This window comes from Apis cerana, linkage group LG14, assembly GCF_029169275.1.
Source record: "Apis cerana isolate GH-2021 linkage group LG14, AcerK_1.0, whole genome shotgun sequence".
Taxonomy (NCBI): domain Eukaryota; kingdom Metazoa; phylum Arthropoda; class Insecta; order Hymenoptera; family Apidae; genus Apis; species Apis cerana.
In genome coordinates this window covers 2,838,173-2,859,115 of record NC_083865.1, presented here as the reverse complement: position 1 = coordinate 2,859,115, position 20,943 = coordinate 2,838,173, and the positions used below count along the sequence as shown (strand labels likewise).

At 30.8% G+C, this 20,943-nt stretch overlaps 1 protein-coding gene and 1 long non-coding RNA gene across 22 annotated transcripts in view; one reads left to right on the top strand and one right to left on the bottom strand.

Annotated features, from left to right (window-relative positions):
* Positions 1 to 20,943, bottom strand: part of LOC108004431 (kazrin) — a 166,854-nt gene that overhangs the window by 87,926 nt on the left and 57,985 nt on the right. The window contains exon 1 of one of the 21 annotated variants that reach the window (XM_062085227.1): positions 12,123 to 12,313. The exons of the other annotated variants lie outside the window; for them this stretch is intronic. The gene's annotated coding sequence lies outside the window, so the exon portion shown is untranslated. Of the gene's footprint in view, positions 1 to 12,122; positions 12,314 to 20,943 lie in introns of those variants that run through there. 21 annotated transcript variants of the gene reach the window in all.
* Positions 3,226 to 5,206, top strand: LOC108004432 (uncharacterized). The gene is made up of 2 exons (XR_001767230.3): positions 3,226 to 3,553; positions 3,669 to 5,206. It is a non-coding gene; the product is annotated as an uncharacterized LOC108004432 (long non-coding RNA).

The window sequence follows — 20,943 nt, the reverse complement described above, 5'->3', positions numbered from 1 at the left end:
CCTACAATAAGAAAAGTTTTCCAAGATTCCATCTCGTCTTTCATCCATTAGCGCTCGACGAAACTCAGGTGTTCGAGTTGGAAAATATGCAAATGAACAAGACACATCGACGAGAGGCGAGTAAAAGCCGCATGGTGTTGCGTGGAGATTGAAGGGGGAATGAGTTGCGTCATATTCTCGTCGCGGCATTGAAAACGAGCAAAAGTACCGCGGGCCATTTAAGGTACTTGTCTCGTCGTGTTCCCGTTTTACGGTAAAGGTTGCGCTCTCGCAACACCTGGTGAAGGTTTCCAGGGTGAACAAACGTACGTGGTCGAAACGATTTTAGATTTTTTTTTTTTTGAAGGTCTTCACGAAGGTTAATGGAAATTGTCGATGTAAATATATGATCTGAAATGACGATACATTTGGAAAGGGTGAGGGATTTTAAAATGAATTTTGACAATCTTGAAAATTTTATTCGATCGTTATTTAAGGTAAATCAATGAAACGGATTGAGAGGCAATTTTGTTATTTTGCTTTGCATTGGAAATGGAAAACAAGAGGCAACGTCTGCAGACAAATGATGAAGATACATTGAATTAGTAAATGAATTTCTTGTATTTTTAGAACAGCTGCAAAATTAAGTAAAAATAAAAGTATCTTTTTACTTTCGGATCAATCTTCACAAAATATTTAAATTCAAAAATTATTTAAGTTTAATTTTTTAGAAGAAGATTGTTTCTATTAAAAATCTATATCTTCGTAAGTTAAAATATACACGCTGTCAGATAAGATTTCAGAAACCAAAAATTGAATTTTTCTTTTTTTAGATGGTTACAATTATTATTATTATCTTGAATTTTCGTTTGTTACTTTGAAAGATAAAGTGAAACTTCTTTTAGTTCGCTTCTAGTTCTCCCGAGACTCGAGTTATATCGATGAAACTTCGACAAAACTTTATTTTTTCATTTTCCTATTATATTTCATTGATAAAAATGAAATACAGACTTTGAATCTAGAAATATATTGCTTTAAAATATCTGAAATTACAAATTAATATTTTCTTAAAGTAATAACGTTTCGACAAGAATAATTCTTTTTTTTGTAAAAAATAATCAATTCACCGAAACAAATCTCGACCCTCTATCGAAATTCTCATAAATAATTCAAATTGTAAAGAATACATCCTCCAACCTAAGAAAATATTTCGACAAATATTTCCATTCATATGGTAACGTTCTACCAAAATTCAACCACGATCAAATGCACGGTGTATCGGAAACCTTACCCTTACACGTCATCTTAAGTTCCCGATATCCCTTGGAGAAGTTACACGCGTTTCACCCCTAATTTATACCGATGGCGAAATTCAGACAGTCCCCGTTCCTCGAAAGATCGCGGAGACACACCGGAGAATAAGTAATGGATGTAAATACAACGAGAAATCCCTACGGGCGGTGACGATCGATATGCAGATACCCGATTCTCATAAATATTAATCAAAGCTTCTGTACATCCTGGCCCATCTCGATTTTCCACTCGGTCGTTTCTTTATTATTACCTTTATTGTCGTATCTTGCCATTTCCTCTCTTTCTCTCTCTCTCTCTCTTTCTCGGTTAATATCGAGGAAATTAAAAAAGAAGAAAGAAAAAAAGGAAAAGGGAGAAAGAAAAAAAAGAAGGGAGTAACGTTGCGTCTTATCGCGCGCAAGGAAGTGTCGACCGAGATTCCAGTTCCGAGCATATCGATTTTTCGGTGACACGTAGCAGGAGAGGAGCCGTGACACCGGTAAATTCTAATAAATATTTATTGCCCTGTAAAACGGCATGCAAATACATGGACACACACGTGCGCGGTGGAATCTCGATTATCGAAATACGTGTTAACTTCCGGTTATCTGAACATTCGACAACGTGAATCCTAGGGGGATGCCCCCGTTTCTTTCGTTTCGATTAAGTTTACACTCGAGGGAAGATTGATTGGTAATTAAAGTGGATGAAATAATGATGAGCAAGTTGAATGGAGGTATATTTGATCGAATAGGCTGGGGATTAATTAAGTGGTATTCTGATATTGATGGATGTCGAAGGTATTGGAGAAAAATGTGTTTGGAGAATACGAAAATGTTGGTGTACAAAAAAATCGATGAATCGATCGAAGTTTATTTGTCGAATTATGAGCAATCGTATTTATAGATGAAGAAAGAGAGAATAGAAAACGAGACAATTTGATGAATAATTGTTTTTGTGTTTCAATCTTTAAAATTGACTCTTCAAAAAAGATGTTCCACGAACGTATTAATATTTTATGATAGATATACGAGCAATTACGAACGATTATTATGATTTAAAATTGAATAGTGTATAGTGGAAAACATTTCTGAGAAAGTCGTCCCAAGCGAGTCAGAAGATGTCAACGTTTAATTCGTCTCGGGTTATAAATAATCCGGACGACGATGAACGGAGTCGAGAGTTGAAAAATAAATGCATTCTTAAAAATACATTTTGTATATAATGTAAACTAGATTAAGAAATAATTCATAACCTGAAAGGAATTTTAAATTTATATAAGTACATTGACCTACTTCCACATTTATATAGACGCGCCATGAATTTTATTATAATTTTAAATTTTATTACAATCTCTTTCACTCGAGAAAAGTGCATTCGATTAACTTTCTGTATGGGATTAAATTTTCCTCTTTTTATAAAAAGTAAAATTCGCTGTTAACATTTTTATTGGTGTTACCAATACGATATTATTATAATAAATTATAATCCTAACAGATTATCGATTGTTATTACGATGCTTTTTTTAACTTTCAATTTTTATTCATCTTTAACACAAGTTTAAGTTTGATTTGTAAAAAGGAACTAAGATCGTTAAAAATCAAAAGAAAAAAAGAATTTTTATATTGAATAATAAACAAATAAGATAACGAAAGAAACGAAAAAATAGATCGAATAAATTCGTTGTAAATGCAATTTACAACCAATTCTAATTTTCTCGCCAAAACAATAAAACTAATCTAAGAACGACAGGAAGACAAGACTTTTGAATATAAGAACAAAAATCGGAGAATCTATACATAACCTGTACATAAAACTAAAAGTAAGAAACACGCAATAAGAGTGACACAAAGCCATCCAATAAAGAACGAGAAAGACGTCACACGACTCGTAAACGAACGAGACATACCCAACAGGAGGACGTTTCGCGACGTTTATCAGTTCGAACTTGACGACCAGATAAAACGAGCAAACGCGTCGACGCGAGGATATATATACCGGGTGGCTCATAAATAAAAGCATATCCCTATCGTACTTCAATGTAGATCACATGGAAAAAAATATTATTTAACTGAGGATAGAATTTCACCGATTCTTTTTTTATATGGATTAAAAGATTACGTGTTACAAAAATCACAAAAATGTATATTAAAAGTGCTACCAAATTTAATCTGATTTAATCTCGAGAGATTAACGAAGAAAGAAAGAAAAAAGAAGAAAAATAGAGAAAATCTACAAACTAATAATTTTTCAAGAACCACCAAATTTTATCAGTTTCCAGGTACCATTTTTAATTTGTATTTCTATAATCTTATTAACATATATTTTCTACATGAATTCGTGTGATTTCATCATGATCTTATCGACACGTATTTACAAATCATATATATAAAAAGAAGAAAGAATAAAATATTGGAAGAAAGAAGTAAACATTCTACGACTCCACGGAGACACTTTTTTAATTTATATTTTCACGATTTTCGTAACGAATATTTCATCATCGACTGAACAGTGTTCTCAAAGTATCACCCTATATAGAAAGAAGAAACGAACATGTTCCACGATCTTTTCTAAGATAATTATATTTTTATGACGTGTGTTTCATAGTTTCATCGATTGAACAGTCTTCTTAAAATATCGATACTTACGAATCACTCTGTATAAAAAGAAAAGAAAATAAAGAAGATTGAAAAGAACATTCCAAAAAGAGGCCACCTCTTTTAATTTATATTTTCACGATTTTCGTGACACATATTTCGTGATATCATGATTAATTGAACAGTGTGTTCTCAAAGTATCGATACGGATTTACGAATCACCCTGTATAAAAAGAAGAAAGATAGAGAAGGAAGAAGTCACCGGTGAACATTCCACGAAGGCACGGCTCATCCAGAGCAGAATCGTTCCCACGGTTCGCGAATCCGCTTGGAACACCATGCCGCTCCTCCTCCAATCGCGTTTCCACTTCCGTTCATCTCAGTAATTATTCATTGATGCGGAAACACAATTTAAAAGCGCGACACTTTCCTCTCCGCTCGAAAGGGGGAGCGGATTAGGCTGTAAATCGTTTGGCCGATGAATGGAGGCACGGTGTCGGGTACGTGATTGGTGTTTATTAATTCACGTGTCACGATTTTGGTTAGCGGGTCTGGGACAATGATAAACGTATATTCTTTCATGGATTGTTATTATTATAGTTGGTGGTGATGATAACCTTGGTTATGCATTGATGGGTAGGAGAATGTTCTGTCACATGTGTGATGCAAACGATGTGGACTGGATGATATAATTGTACGGATAATGTGATATTTTGTGTTACAATGTTCATATATCGTGATGTGTAAGAGATTATTGATATGTATATTTTTCTTTGCGTTGATAAATAATATTTGCAAAAATATTTAAAGAGTGATCAAGTTAAATGATATTTTATATTTATGTTTATAATATTGTACAAATTTTCTTTATTTTTTTAGCGTCAGAATTCCATATTTTCTTTTCCAAAATAACTAACTTATTTGCAAATTTATCAATTAACACATAATTATACCTAATTTTGTAATAATTTCAATTGGTAAATTTCGCAATGTCAATGAGAAATACATATTTCTTAATGTTTGACCACTACAATCGTAAATGCAAATAACAAAAAGTACTTTTGGGTCACCCCAATATAATAGCTTATTGCGATGAAATTATTGCGTTTGAATATTTATGATACACATAATCAATACGATAGAGATATAAAGTAATAATTTCTGATATATAAATGATGCTCGAATGTCAATGCAAATCATTGTAGTATAAAGAAGAAAGATGAACATAAATTCGGTTTTACAAAACCTTGACTGGTCGAAGATAATAGAAGGGTATTTTGTGAAAAAATTATAAATATGAATTTTTTTAAAAATTAAAAATTTCTATTACGATTTAATTTTTAATTCATTTTCGTCCTTATTAATCTTTTCAACTTATTACACTTCCATTTTTTTAATTGATCAAAATAAGATTTGTGATGTAGATAAATGAGTTCCCTTTGTATGAAATGTTTTTACTTTGAAGAAAATAAGAATCCATGGAAAATGAAGAGATTAAAAAGTCGGGTAAAAAGATTTTGATGTGCATCCGAACAAATGGAACTGGATGAAACTACGAGAAATGTAGAAGTTTAATTTAAGGAAAAGTGAGTATAAGAAGTAATAAAAGGAAGACATTAAAGTCAAACAAATCGAACAAAGAAAAATTGCAATGCAACAGAGCAAATAAATGAATTTCTTCCCCGCGAAGTTTAATTTCTTGCAAAACAGAAATAGTTAATAGAAAAAATAAATAATTAAAAGGTCAAAGAAGATAAAAGATTGTACTGTAGATGGGGAGCTAAAGTTAAGTAAATGAATCGAGATGAGAAAAGTAACTTGGAAATATGGAATAATATCTTTTCAAAGATTATTTTTGTAAAAAATAATAACGAAACATAAGAAAGTAAAGGAAATTAAATTGAGATATCACGAAAAATCTAATATATTCTATCTTATTTTTTTCAACTTAATTTACATAATGAATTGAAAAAATATTCCTTCTTTATTATGGATACTTAGAATTATTATACGATTTTTTCAAATAAAATTTTCTAAAAAAAACATAGCACGATTACACCTTCTATCCAATTTGCATAAAATAATTATCAAATATTTGTTGCAATAAAAGATAAAAATCTATTAATATGCAATAAAGATATCAGTTTATCCGAAAGCTTCTATTATTCACTTCTTTTCATCTTTTCAATTTTGCACAAACAGAAAATCTGATAGGAAATAAATTGTTTTATTTTTCCTCAAGTGAAATAAATCAACTTAAAATCAATTATAGATATTGCAAACGAAACAATCAAGGTATAAAACTGTTAATAGATTTTATATCCCAATTACACAAACATAAATCACGTTTGTTTCATAAATATATACGTGATAGATACGCATAAAGATTTAAATTGCACACTCCGTATCGTAAATGACAATCATACGATGAAATATAAGATATTTAAAGTGAAAAATATTTTTCAATTATTTTCACATTCTAAAAAAGCTTCCAATGCTTTTAATAATTTTTGAAAAATTATCAACATCTTGAATAGAAAAATAAATTCCAAAATAAAAAATCAAATATCTTTTGAACAAATATCTACAATTGATTCTAATAATGATAAATTCACAATACACTTTCGTATTTGTGATCATAAATTAAAAAGCTTATACTTGAATTTTATTTTTAACTTATTTCCTGTTAGTTTACCGAAGAAAAAGACTTTTTGTAAAAATTTTTTAATAATTTATCAAACATCTGGCAAACTTGCTCGATTTTTCTTTGAACACCCTATATGTATATGCAAATCATTACATTATATCTTATATATTATAAGAAAAATGTGATAAACTATTATTATAATTTCCAAATTTCTTTCATATGACAGCTTTTCAAAACGAACATTATTTGCATAAATAATTTTTCCAACTTCTCTACCTCCTATTAAAATATAATTTTAATTTAAAAGAGTATTTAAAAAAGGAAACGCAATAACGCAAGATTGGTAATTCCGTTGTTCCCAAGCAATTACCAGTTCCATCGAAGGGAATGCAATTTAAGGACACGTTTTTCTCGTAATCCAGGAACAAAGATGCACTATTTGCTGGAGCAAATAGAAATGGAAAAAGTAGACGAACCAATCGTAACACATTTATCAATAGAGTCACATTTACGATGCCCAGGAGTCTGCGGCTGAAACTCGATTGACGAGAAACAAAGTGGTGGCGATTCTTACATCCACCTTTTCCTTTTTCTCGTTTTCGCCACCTCCTCTCGCAATTTCAATCCCCACTTCTCACACGTTTTTAATATCTTAATCTCCATCAACTTCCTCCCTATCTCGTCATCCTTTCCACAATCTTTTCTAATCTCGTAATCTATTTTCTTCGATTGTGTTCATCCACGTCTCTTATTTTTCTTCTCATCTCTTCATTTCTTCCCCTGTAATTTTCTACTTTATACATATATTTTCCGTATTTTTTATTCTGAATTTTTTTATTCATTTTGTTTTAACTCTCACTTGAATCATATTCGAACGTGAGAGAAATGTGAATTATATTGTTATCATCTTTATAAGTTTTGAAGTTTTTCTGTGCTTTTAATAATTGATAATTTTGTCTTTTATCCATTTTTTTCGTGTATTTTATTCACTCCATTCCATTCAATATTTCTTCTATTTTTTTAAATTTTCGTTTTATTATTATTCCCAGTATTTTTCTTCTATTTTTTTTTCCATCCGATATTCCACGTTTTCTTTACTCGTTCTAAAATTTCGCTCCTTTCAACTCTCACCTTTCCACCCTTTTATCCTTTCGCCAATTTTTTCCTCCAATGTCTCTCTCTCTCTCTCGATTCCCAATATTCTACAATTCCTTTTATATTTTATACGTTTCTGATACGTTTCTTTTTCAACTTTTCCTTATCTACACGGTTCCAGTTCCATTATTTCGACAATACATTTTCCACCATCCCTGCCTTTTTTTTATTTTATATTCTCCCCTTTCATGATATCCTTCCCCAATTTCATTTCTTATTTCCCTATATCTTTTTTCTCCATTTTTATTCTACCCCATTCTCTCTTTCCACTCGATATTCCGTGTCCCCTTTTCTCTTTTAATTCCTCTCTCTCTCTTCTCCTCCTCCTCCTCTCTCCCTCGATTCGACGCTTATACGTAATATTGTTTATTCTCTCCCATTCACCAGACCCACTTGTAACCCATTGAAACAACCACGATACGACTCCGATAGAGAGGAGAGCAGTGACACACAAGTTAAATCGAATCTTTCCCTACGGATGTGCCGAGCAAGATACGCGGTATCGATTTGCGAGGAGGGAACGATAGGATCGAGACAAATAACATAGAATTGCACGTGTATTAAAATTCTTCGCGCCTCGGGCGAGTGCAGATATATCGTCGGAGGGGAAATAAGTCGGTCGATAAAGGAAATTATTCGCGGAACGAGCGAAGGCGATGGAAATTAGATCGATATCGTGTAGATGGATGTCATTGTAATACGTGTAATCCTCCTCCCCCCCAATATTTTTCAAATAAATAAATATATTCGCGAAATTATATTTTCAGTCGAATCAACTCTATCAATTAACGTATTATAAAATGTTTTATTTTTTTATTTTATCTCTTGTACGAATGGTGTAAGATTAGAATGCTTCGTTATACGTTCTGTATTGCGAATTTGTTGTATATATTTTTTAGAAACTTGTATGGGTACAGAATTTCAATATATTCGTGAAACATTTTTGAAGAATAAATTTAAAAATGACATATTAATAATAAAGTATTAATTAAATAAGTTTCGGTATTTATTATATACCAAAACTTGTTTCTTTTTTACAATCGATCGTTCAAAGACGTCACAGAAACTAAGATCCTGAACAATAAAATCTAGACGTGTAATTATCAATTAAAAATCAAGGGTTTACGCGAATGATATCGTTGAGGAATATTAAATGAAAAAAATGTCCTTGTACCATTAACTCGCTTCCGTTTTATGAATCCACTTGTGTCCCATCTGGCGGAAGAGAATCTTGCCACGCAAATGATAATGATGAAACAAGAGGGTGGCATTGATATAATGGCTAAACTAAAAAAGTATTTGAATACTATTATTTTATAGGGGAATTCATTTAATTGGAAAATTCTGGTTTTAACGAAACTTGTATGCAATTCAAGTCGATGAAAGATTTAAGAGGGGGATGGGATCCCCAAATTTTCAGAATTGTTCAAAATTTTCTTGAAAATTTCTTTTATATATAATTCATTAAAGATAAAAAATTAACATTTCTTCTTTAAGAAGTATAAAAATATTTTCCACGTGAGCCATGGATAAATAACTCTTTCAAAATTCGATCAAATGACTCGAATTTCTTTCGACAGAGATGTTAAAGTACGCATACTCAATTTACGTTTCAAACAATTAAAAAGAGTAAATTCAAAATTCTCTCTCCTCGGAAAATATTTTATCGTCCGCTTGATAATTGAAATATCTTGATTGAAAATTTCCTTTCTAAAAAAAAAGGAATATCTATAACTTACAAATTACGGACCATCATATTTTTTGTCATCCCACAACCTCGATTGTTCCAAGAAGAAGATTTCTTGAAGTGGATGGACCGTAAATAATAACGTTTCACTCGAAAGCACGATTCGTGCCACGCCGTTAAAACGTATCGGGGCGTAACCGAATCCTGCAGCCAGGATGAGATTACACCATGGTACACCGTTTTCATTGATTAAAGAGAGAAAAGAAAAAAGAAAAAAAAATCACGAGATGCATTGTTAATCCTGGTAACAAGATTGAAATCGATCGAGATAAAGCAAACATCCCAAGCCACTTCATTCCGTGTGCGCGTTAAAAAGAAGAAAGAAAAGGGGGGAGAAAAAAAACGAGAAAAATACTAATATTTACGTATATATTCATCTTGCGGTTTCGTCCATTTCAATTTTGCAAATCGATTTGTTACAATAAATTTTCTATCGATTATGCCACCATGATATTTTCATTCGAATATAAACAGAATGGAACGTTCGATCAAATATTATGAAACGATATGCCAATTAGACAGTATCTTCTTTTTAAAATGCGTGCCATCCTCAAACAAATCCGCCGTTGTATTTCGTCGCAACGTATAAGATTGCAAACATGCTCATATTCGACTAATATTTGCCTCGAGCAAATAAAAAAAACTCAACATTTCCGATACGTCTTCTTTGTAACCAGAGTGGATAAGCAAGACAGGTACGCGTACATCCCTGCCACGTCGATTCTATGATATACATTTTTAATCATCATTGAAATCAATGTTGAAAGCTCTGGATTTAATTTAGGAGGGAATAATGATGTAAATAATAAATGTATTTTTAAGAACGAAATAAATACAATGCGTGTAAAGAAGATGCAAAAATTTGTATTATAAATTATTGCATTTATAATTTTTATAAAGATAAAAATTTTGTCACTTTTTTCTCCGAGAATAGAAACTGGAAATATAAAAGATTTAAATATTTTTCTATCGATTTTTTGATAATGTAAGTATAATTTTAATTTTCGTTCGATTCAAATGTGATTTCGCAAGATATGAAAATAATGATCAGATATATTTACGTTTACTCTTTTCAGATGTTTCAAAATCTTTTTCCATATAATCCGTCTCGTTTAATATTTATGATAACTTTTTCTCTTTCTCTTAGCTTCGATAAATTCGTCCCAGAAGAATTTAAAAATTTCATTCACTTGTACAAATTTTTTCTCTGATTTCCTCAATCGTTTTCTCATAAAAGATCACAAACGTTGATAACAGAATTGTTGTTTCACTTAAAAAGAAAAAGAAAAACGGCACTTTATAACTGTAAAATTGCACTTTACACTATTTTCCAATTAATGGAATCGATCGATGTAACTTCTGTTCATTTTTTCACATAAAATATCTTTCGAAGCAATATCTTCCAAAAACTTTTAAAGAACGCTTCAATATTAACACCATGATAAAATTTTAAAAATTATTATACGCATTTCAATTTTTTTATGTCGAAAACATAAAAATGTATAAGTAATAATAAGGTTCTATGATTTGATAAAATTTTTCACATTTAATTAAACGTAGAATGATTGCAATTATCTTTATAACGTTTGAATAAGATTATTCGAAAGATCGACTTTAGGGAGAGCCATTTCGCTGAAGATTCTCGTTTCTGATATACACAATTCGAAACGAGTTTAAGACACATGAGTAGAACGCCTACGTTTGCACTTGGACTATACGATCCTGCACACGTCGAGAAGGAAACTCGACGACTTATATACGAAATGCAGTTTATACGTTGTATAGAAAATTTTCACGCTCGAAGAAAATTGCCCTTGAAACATTTCTAAGATTAAAACGATATTATACGTTTTTGAAAATCGTAAAAAAGTTTTAAATGGAACATAAAAAAAAAAAAAAGAGAAGAAAAATTATTTTAAGTAACTCATTCGAAACAGAACATTCAAAGCGAGATTTCAAAATAATTTTCAGGATTGTTACAATTTTTTTTTTAAATTATCTAATATTATCAGAAACTGTATATTTCATTTTATGTATTAGGCTCAGTGTATTTGATGAAGAATTTTTCAATTCTTTCAAAATTCTTTATTCTTTCGTCGAAAGATTTTCAATCGAATCATTTTATTGAACATTATCAAAGAATTAAAATCAAAAATTGAATAATAAAATTAAATCCTCAAACATAGACTATATATATATAGTAAGTATTATTTAGAAAATCGTTTCCTCGAAGATAAAAAAAATTCAGGATAAACTTGAATTTTACTATTTGTCCAATTTACGAAAAAACAAAAATTCTAAAAAAAAACCGCATATTCGTTTCACCCTTCCATCTCTGATCGAAAAACCAACAAACTAATCGACACGGAATCTTGGAATCGAGCGAAATTAAACGTCAAAACCAAAAAACCACCGACGGTGGACAACGAAAAAGACTCGGATTTCGAGAAATTTATCGAACACGTATTTCATTACACGTTGTAGGAAGGCAATTTTCGAACGAAGAAAATTCGAGCAAACGAACCATGAAAAAATTCCATGTACGATACGTTGCCCCAAGCCGAATTCCGTTAGAAAGATTAATTGGATCTCTCTCTCTCTCTCTTTTTCTCCTCTGTTAAAATACACGCCAAGGAGACCTTTTCAAAGCTCTCGAACCTTCATTCGGTTTTCTCCACCCGTTTCGTATATTCGCCTCACGTACCTCTTTCACGATCGTAGGGAAATCGATCCGCACTGTTAAACCGCGTACAAATCGTCACCGTGTAAATATCGAACGAGACGAGGAACGGCACGATAAAGGGTACACACCATGGATGAAAAGGAAAACGGTTTAAACGGTACACAGTGGCGCACGGCACGGGCACCGGTTCGTCGACGACTGAGGACAGCGGAGGCGAGATGATGTCGGCCGACCTGACTGGGCCCTACATCGGGCCCTCCGCGTGGTGGGGGAGTCCCCTCGTTTCCAGAAGCACCCGAGCTACGGCTCTGGATCGTGGCAGGGTTACCTGCTGTCGGGGAGTAAGGAACGGCCGAGGTACACCGAGTTATTATTAAGGTTATTATCGTCATTATTCGACCCGGTTTTTGCCTGCCTCTCGTCCACCATTCGAGACGGATAGAATTCGATGAATCGCGGCTTTTCTCTTTCGGGTGAATGATAATTAGGGAGTGTGTCGTCCAAGGATTTTGTTTCATGTTTGTTGATGTTGATGGTTATCAGGTTCCGTAATGATTTCGTTTGTGTTTATTTGTATTATTCAATGTGTTTTATCGGGAATTTTATTTTTGTTATAGTTTGTTGAATATAGATATATCTGATGTGAATGTATGATTTCAAAATCTGTTTAAATCTGAATATCCGAGGTAAGAGTTTATATGATAATGAAGAGGTTAATAACAGTTGATAGTTTCTTCAATTCAACATTTTTTTAATAATGATCGAGATTAATGTTTTTTTCTTTGAGAAAGTGTTTGAAATACAAATTAGATGTGATAAACTAATTGAATATATAAAAATTATTGTTATAAAATAACAATAAATAAGATATAATAGATTGAAGTTAATAAATGTATTATCATTAATACACAAATTAAATATTTTGAAAACAATGAAATAATTAAATAGAAATAGAATAATCGAGGAATTACTATTATTCTTTACGTAAACATTGAAATGATTTATTCTTACGAAATTATTATTAGGATAATAATTAAAAAATTAAAATTCGTAATGCTAAAACAATCGAAGAATCATTATCGAAATAGAATGATCACTGAGAAACTAAATGAAATCAGGATAAAAATTTCAATTCATTACAGAAAATATCTCTTTCATCCTATATTCTTCCAAAAGTATAACAATCACGCAGAATCGATAATCGTTTAGAGAAAAAAGGGCAAACAAAAAACTCGTTCGCAGAAATTGAGAATAAGACATTGACAACAACCGGTCATATTATTTGATTAACGACGTTGAAGTGCAATTGGGAAAAGCTAGAAAATGTATATCTTTAATATAAAAGCCGGGACGAATCCTTGCGGCTTTTAATTAAACTGAGTCGCCCTTTGAGGCGCAGATGTTTCGGTTTTAAAACGAAGGTGAATATACACATATCTTGTAACAAAACAAAAAGAGGAAGGAGAGGAAAAAAAAATAAATAAAATGGAATAAAATAAAAGAAAGTGAGAGAGAAGGAAAATAATAGAAAAAAGAGAGAGAAAAAAAAGAAGAGTAACATTGCAGAACACCAAACACCTGAGCCGAGACCGGTTCACGATATCCACTACCTGACGCCAAACAATACATTATTGTGGGTGCACACCCGTGTCAGTTTGCATTCACGAATGTACACACACGGAACATTTCATTCGCGCCTCTGGTATACATTTTTCCAGTGTTAATGTAACGACGATACCGCGGATCGAATGGCGGCCATTGTCTCTCTTGATCATTCTCTCCACGACGTGCATTATGTTTCCACGCGTTACAAGTTGCGTTACTATCGTACACGAATTCACGTATTTATGGTATTTTTTTCTTTTCTTTTCTTTTTTTTTTTTTTCGTTTCATCTCGTGTCTTCTTCAATCCAGGTCACTTCCTAGCTGAGTAATTTTTTTTATTCCTCGAGGATTTAAAGATAGCGATCATATTTGTAAAATTAGTTTCGTTTAGATTAATTTATTCTAGAGATTATTAATATATTCTCGGTTTCAAATGTGACACGTCATTTAATAGTATTTTAGCTGTATCATGAATATTTGATACTATAAAATAAAAGGGAGCAATCATCGTGAGAGTTTCTTTGGAAAAATATGTTGGTAAGATTTGCTCTAGTGTTGGTGAATGTAGAGATATTGTTTACCCGAGATTTGAAGGAAAAGAAATTTTTGTATTAATAATTGAAATATTAGAATTTCATCGCGTGTCGTTATATAAATTTAAATTCGAAAAAAGTGTATAATAATTGGAGAATTAGCAAGAGAAATAAATTTATCATTTAGATAGAGATACGAATGTCTTCCAATTCATTTAAATAATTCCCCAATTAAAAAACTTTCTTTTAAAAGAAAGTAAAGGAATTAGAAAGCTAAGAAAATTAGAGAAACTTTTAATAAAGAATTGCATTTTAAAATTTTTTGACTTCTTGAATTGATAATTCTTATAGATTTGGAGTAATGAATGAAATAGCGCTATAAAGAAAAAAATAGTCAATTGCTTTGATAAATGTTTCGAAGAAACTATTAAACTTCCTATGTCATCAATCCTCCATTGTAATTTTGATTATTCAATTAAGACCCTTTAAATTTTTTCAGTTTCAAAGAATCACTTGTTTATGTCATTTTCTTATATCAAAATTAATTCAATTTCTAAATTATTAATAATTAACAAATTTCTTCGTAATAAGAATCAAAATAAAAAAGCATAGAGAAATCTTTCTTTTTTATTTATTTAATTAAAAGCCATCTTGTTAGTTCGAATCTTGTTGTGATTTAGAGCGATTCGTTTCGTATTATACTTTTCAATCTTTTACCTTACCTGGGATATGAGAATACGTATGAATTGAAAAATGAGAGGAAAAGCTGAAGAATTTTTTTTCATTGAAACGAAACTTCTTGAATGGATCACACTCACCATATGTATATCTAGAGTATATCAGCTTCTTAAAATTTAAAATTCTAGCTTTCTTGAAAGAGATGTTGAAAAGAGATTGGCATATACGTACCTGAAACATAAAGGAATAATCAGTCAGTAATTTTACGTTATTCTATTTTATTATTTTTATTTTATTTAAAAATATTTATTCGAAGATAGTATTTTCACGTGTTATTGTTTCAATGTGACAATAAAATGTGATGTATATCTTTTTATCAGAGAGTAAATATTTTTATCGAAACAAGATATGAATCGAGCTTGATAAGGGAAATAATAAATTATAATAAATAGCTGCTTATATTATGAATTAATGATTTTTTTTGAGCATACATTTTTGCTGTGATATTTTCAACAAAAAGAAGATTCAACAATGAAATGACAAGTGGTTCATCTTCTTATGAAGTTGAGATATTTATAGAAAATAATGATTTTTTTGTATTGGAAGCTAATTTTATCTAATTTTATTTTCTCTCGAACTTTTCAAATAATTTGCGAATATAAAGATACTTCATGGAATTTCTTAAAAATTTACAATTAGAATTATTCATTATAAAGATTCGAAAATATCGACTTAATCTTTTTTTATTTCAAATAACAGAAATAAATTCTTTTTTTAAAGAGAAAAACTCTTCAACAATTTCTATTTCTAAATTTTGTAGATGATTATATAATAATCCAAAAGAAGAATCTTAGAAGAATGAGTATTGATCAAAAAAATCTCATGACATTCTTTTTCAGGAAGAAATTCTCTTGAATTCATTTTTATAATCAAATAAATAACACAACCTATCTAATTACAACTCTTAACAATTAAATATCCAATATAATAACGTTGCACAGATTAATATAAGAATAATTCTTTACTTTATTACAATATTACGTTATTTATTTTTCTATCACACCCCATGGCCAGCTAATCGAACGGCAAACAACAAATTGGGCATATCCCGGTAAAACTAATTCCTCCGCCAATAAGATTTGCGTTATCGGCACTGCAAGACACTCTCCGCTAATTCTCAAGCTGTTCGAGACCTCTCGACTTCCTCGATCTTCTCTCCAACCCTTATCTCGAGTAGAAAGTGGCAACGAGGCGCGATGCCAGCTCGAGCCAATGCTTTTCCAATAAGCTGCTGAAATTCTGTACGAACGAGAGGTTTGAACCGTCGAAAACGGAGAGTTCAAGAGACGAGAATGTTAGAGGAAGGGTGGGGAGGGGAAGAGAAAGAAGGAGAGAAGAGCAAGAGGAAAAGGAGAAAAGGATGGATCCGACTTGAATAATGCACCACGCGTATATCCTTCGTCGGACTCCTCTTGTGTCTCTTTGGACTTTCGACAACAGCGTGAATCAGCTTTCGCGAATTTCTTATCCCCTTTGTCTGGTTCTAACCCTCGTGGCTGTCAGAAAGAGCAGGCTGATTTTTAAAAGGTGGGAGGAAGGAAATTGCTGGCCAACTTTTTGGTCCATACGCTCTTTGGAATTAAATTTGGCTCGTTATTTTACTAAAGTTGGCTGATGTAAGAAGGATAAATTGTACGTTTGAAAGATGATGAAAAGGTGAAAAATATGTCATAAGATAGAACGAAGAGATGTATATGTACAGGGTGTTAATACATTTGTGAAATAGCTTTCAAAGGTTGTTAAGCACAATATAAAAATATTTCAAAATTTACACAATTTACACTTTTGATCATATAAAAATATAAAAATATAAAAATGCGATCAAAAAATTGCGAGTTAAAAATAAAAATAAAATAATAATATTTACGAAAAATGAAAATAAAGTGTCTAAAATATATTTTATACTCTTAACTCTTTTTTTTAAGGGGATGGAATAAATCACTGTAGTAATTAAAAAATAAATAACAATATAATTATAAAAAATATATAAAATTATAGAATTCTATAATTCATGACAAACAAATTGATCAAAGGATTTGCTCGACGAAATCTTTTGACAAAGTCGATGATTACCATCAAAGAAAAACACGAACTATTTAGCTAAGTTTGTGTGATAATTACTTCTTATTAACTCTTTTTACAAAAATAAGATATAAAAACTATTGTTCACGTTTATGAAATTTTAATATCGCATCAAAATAAACTTTCTTGCCAAAAAATCAACCAAGTTAACGTGTTAAAAGATGAATAATATAATGGCGTCAGTTCTGACACTTATTGGCGCAAAATTCAAGCGTCTTTCCCCGGTAATAGGGGGCTGACAAGGGGTAATAAAATTTATGAGAAACATGTAGTGGTATAGTAAATATCGACATAGGAGAAAAGAACACAGCAGCGCACCGATGACTTTGTGAATTTAAGTGCACTCGTATTTATGTACCTACAAATTATACAGGACACTGTGAAATGTTCGAAACCACCCATACATAAATCGATATGTCCATTCTCCGGGGAGAAGCTGTAAATTCAGAGCACATTATCGATTGATCTTAACATCAGGATCACAGTCATCCTCGCCATTATGCTAATAATGCAATTCATTTTCATGGAATTAAATGTTTAATCTCAAAAATAAGAATAAAATTGTTATTAAGAATAAAATGTATAAAAAATTAAATAATATCACTGTTATTATGTATGTATATTGTCTATTCTATAATAAAATATAGAGAAAGAAATAAATGATATAGCTAATATGAAAAAAACTTATAATATGTTTGGATATTATTATAAATTATTGAAGGTATGATAATACATTATAATGAATTTACTCAAGTTACTCAAGTTAATAGAATCAATTTCATTCATCTCTCATGAAATTTTTAATTAATAGAGAAATAATTATATCAATAATAAAAATTAAGAAATTTCATTCATCATTGACTTATATTAAAGCCAAAACCAGAAATTCTTTTGCATCTTCTTTCAAAAACAACAAAAACTTGAAAAAGACAAACGCGAAAAAAAGAATTGAAACAAAATCTATGAAATTCAGTAACAAATTTCACTCATCATCATGAAAGACATTTCACGTATCTTTTTATTTTCTTCTACAAAAAAATATAAAAACCAAGAAAAAAACAAGAAATAACTTTGAAAAAACAAATTTACAAATAAATCTTGCAGTTATATTAATCATCGAAAATAAAACAATTAAAACAATGTTCACGAAACCCAGTAACAAATTTCACCCATCATCAGCTTATCGAAACCGAAACAGAAGCACCCAAAGTCCCATTGCCTTTCTCCAAAAAGAAGGAGATCAAGAACCGATACGTATTTTTAAGAGCTATCAGTGTCTCGGAACGTGGCTTCCTCCCTTCCCTTTCCAAAGAACCTGGCGATCTCCAGATGGGCTCGTTAAACATTGCCCACGGAAAACAAGCCCACCCCTCTTGTCTCTCGTAGCAAATGGTACAAGGTTTCGAGGAGCAGCTGTCGTTCCACGGTAAAAACCACGGAGGCAACCAAGAACGTTCTCCTCGTGCTCCTTGCGAGCATCTGTATAGACTTACATACACAGCTTGTATCCGGAGGACGATATGCGCGCGCATCCTATTGGCGAGGTCGGTACGGAAGGTAACTTCACCACCTATGAATAACATGGAGGTGTTTAACGAGATCCGACATGTTTCACGTACTTGTGAACTACCCACGCTCGATTTTCTCGTCACTGCAAGATAACGTTTACACGTATATACACGAGACATCTTAGAAATACGAGTTGGTCGTGAATCGTGAATGAAGCGACGTTTTCCTTCGATGTTGTCTCGTGAAATGTAAGTAGTAGATACTACGTAGTCCAAGCGTGAGAAATATCTATATACTGTGTGTACATGTGAATTGATATTTGCGAGAAAGGTTCTTAATGAATTTTCAATATTTGATGGGTGTAGAACGAGTAAAGATACAATAGTCTAGGCATATGCAGAAAGGACTTAAATTAGTTAAATTGCAATTGGAATATAGAAATACTATAGAGAAACAAAAAATGTATATCAATGAGATATATATCTGGAAGGATCAGAACATAAGGATGTATTCTGAGGTATATTTTAATAAAATGTTACATGTTATTCAGGATCAAATTTGATTTCACATTCAGTATTTAATAAAGTACAAAATATATGAAGTAATAAAATTATTTGTTTTATAATCTTCATCGATAAATCTGTTATTCTATATATTATATATCTATCTAATACGTTTTTATTCACCAACATTTACCAAAATACTTTAAAGTCTTTTAATTTACAATTATAATAAATGCAAATAACAGCGCAATCCAATAATATAATATTTCACTGTGAAACTAGTTTTTGAAATATATTCTAGTTCGATATAGTAATGCTTGAATAAATTTAAAAACAAGTTTGATAAGCAACGATATTAATACATTAATTAGGGTTAAGCATCAGACTTATAATTAGCTATTTATAAGTTTTTAATAATTAGTTTAATTCAAATACCATGTGAAAAAATGAATCCGTTCTATATTAATATCGTAGAAAATAAGCACTTACTTATTGAATAATAATGATATAAACCGGGATTATATTGATAATTATAAATTGACGATGAGATTTTAATTAAGATTTATTATTGGATTTTAATCAAATTTCATTAAATAGTACATAAAAGCGTAGATAATAATTAAATTTAAAATTAATAAATGAATAAATAAATAAAAGACAATCGAACATATCGAACATAAAAACAAATTTAAATGTTTATTTAAATACTTCCAAAGATTGATATGATCTTAAATATTAATGTAATTTATATAATGTATCAATGTGTATCTATCGTTAATTGATTTTAAAAATTATTTTTAAAAATTATATATAAAATTGCCAATCTTGCTCCAATTTATAATATATGAAACTAAATTGAAATAATGATTTAAATTGAAATAAAATTTCATTTTTCTTAAATAATATTTAAAATTATTGATATTCTAACAGTAACCGAATCACGCGCCATATTTTTCATTGATCCATAAACGGAAGAATAATCTTTTGTTTTCACTTGTACGATTCTTCGAAATAATGGTATCACATGAAAATAATTGCAAACATACGCGTATCATACAAATGCAGTATTGTATTATTTTTCAATAGACGTTGAATCAAAGCTAACAGTCATATCTACTTTTATACATATTATGGATTAGTGAATAGAAAGACATTCTTTTGTCTTTCCTGAATACATGCAAAATGCACACATGTTTGAAATAATAACGCACCTTGAGAATACTTGCAAATTTCGAGGTTGACACATTCTATATTTACTGAAACTAAACTGAATTAAGACTAAGATATGATGTAATTTTGTCACTTATCCGTGGATAGAATAATAACGTTTTCGCCTACCGTTTTTAATACGTAATGATATTCCATGGGAATACTGATAAACGTTGAAGTCATATATCAACAATCTACGTTTTCCAATAGGGACCAAATCAAAATCAAATCGTTTCGCGGTCGAGGTAACGGCACACCTCGGGAATACCAGCAAACATTAAGATTAGAAGTGCAATATTTCAGGTTTTCTGAAGGGAATCGTATCAAAGTCGTCGATATCTGGAAATTGCCTTTTTGTCTTCATTGAACGTATAAAGTTTTGTACGAGTATCGGTATATCTCGGTAGAATATTGGCAAATTTTGAGATTAAAGATTTTAATAGAGAATAAATCGAAATTAACATTTCTCGTTGATCTATGAGAGATCTAACTTCTATGCCAGAGATTCCAGCGTACAATATATTTCTTTATTGGAAAATTTACTGAATTTTCAGTAAAATTGTGAAATAAAAAATAAATTTGTAAATTTTTCAGAAAAATAACATTTTATTGGAAAAGTCTTTTTGAAAATTCCAAAAATTTTAAATTCCAACATTTCGTTTC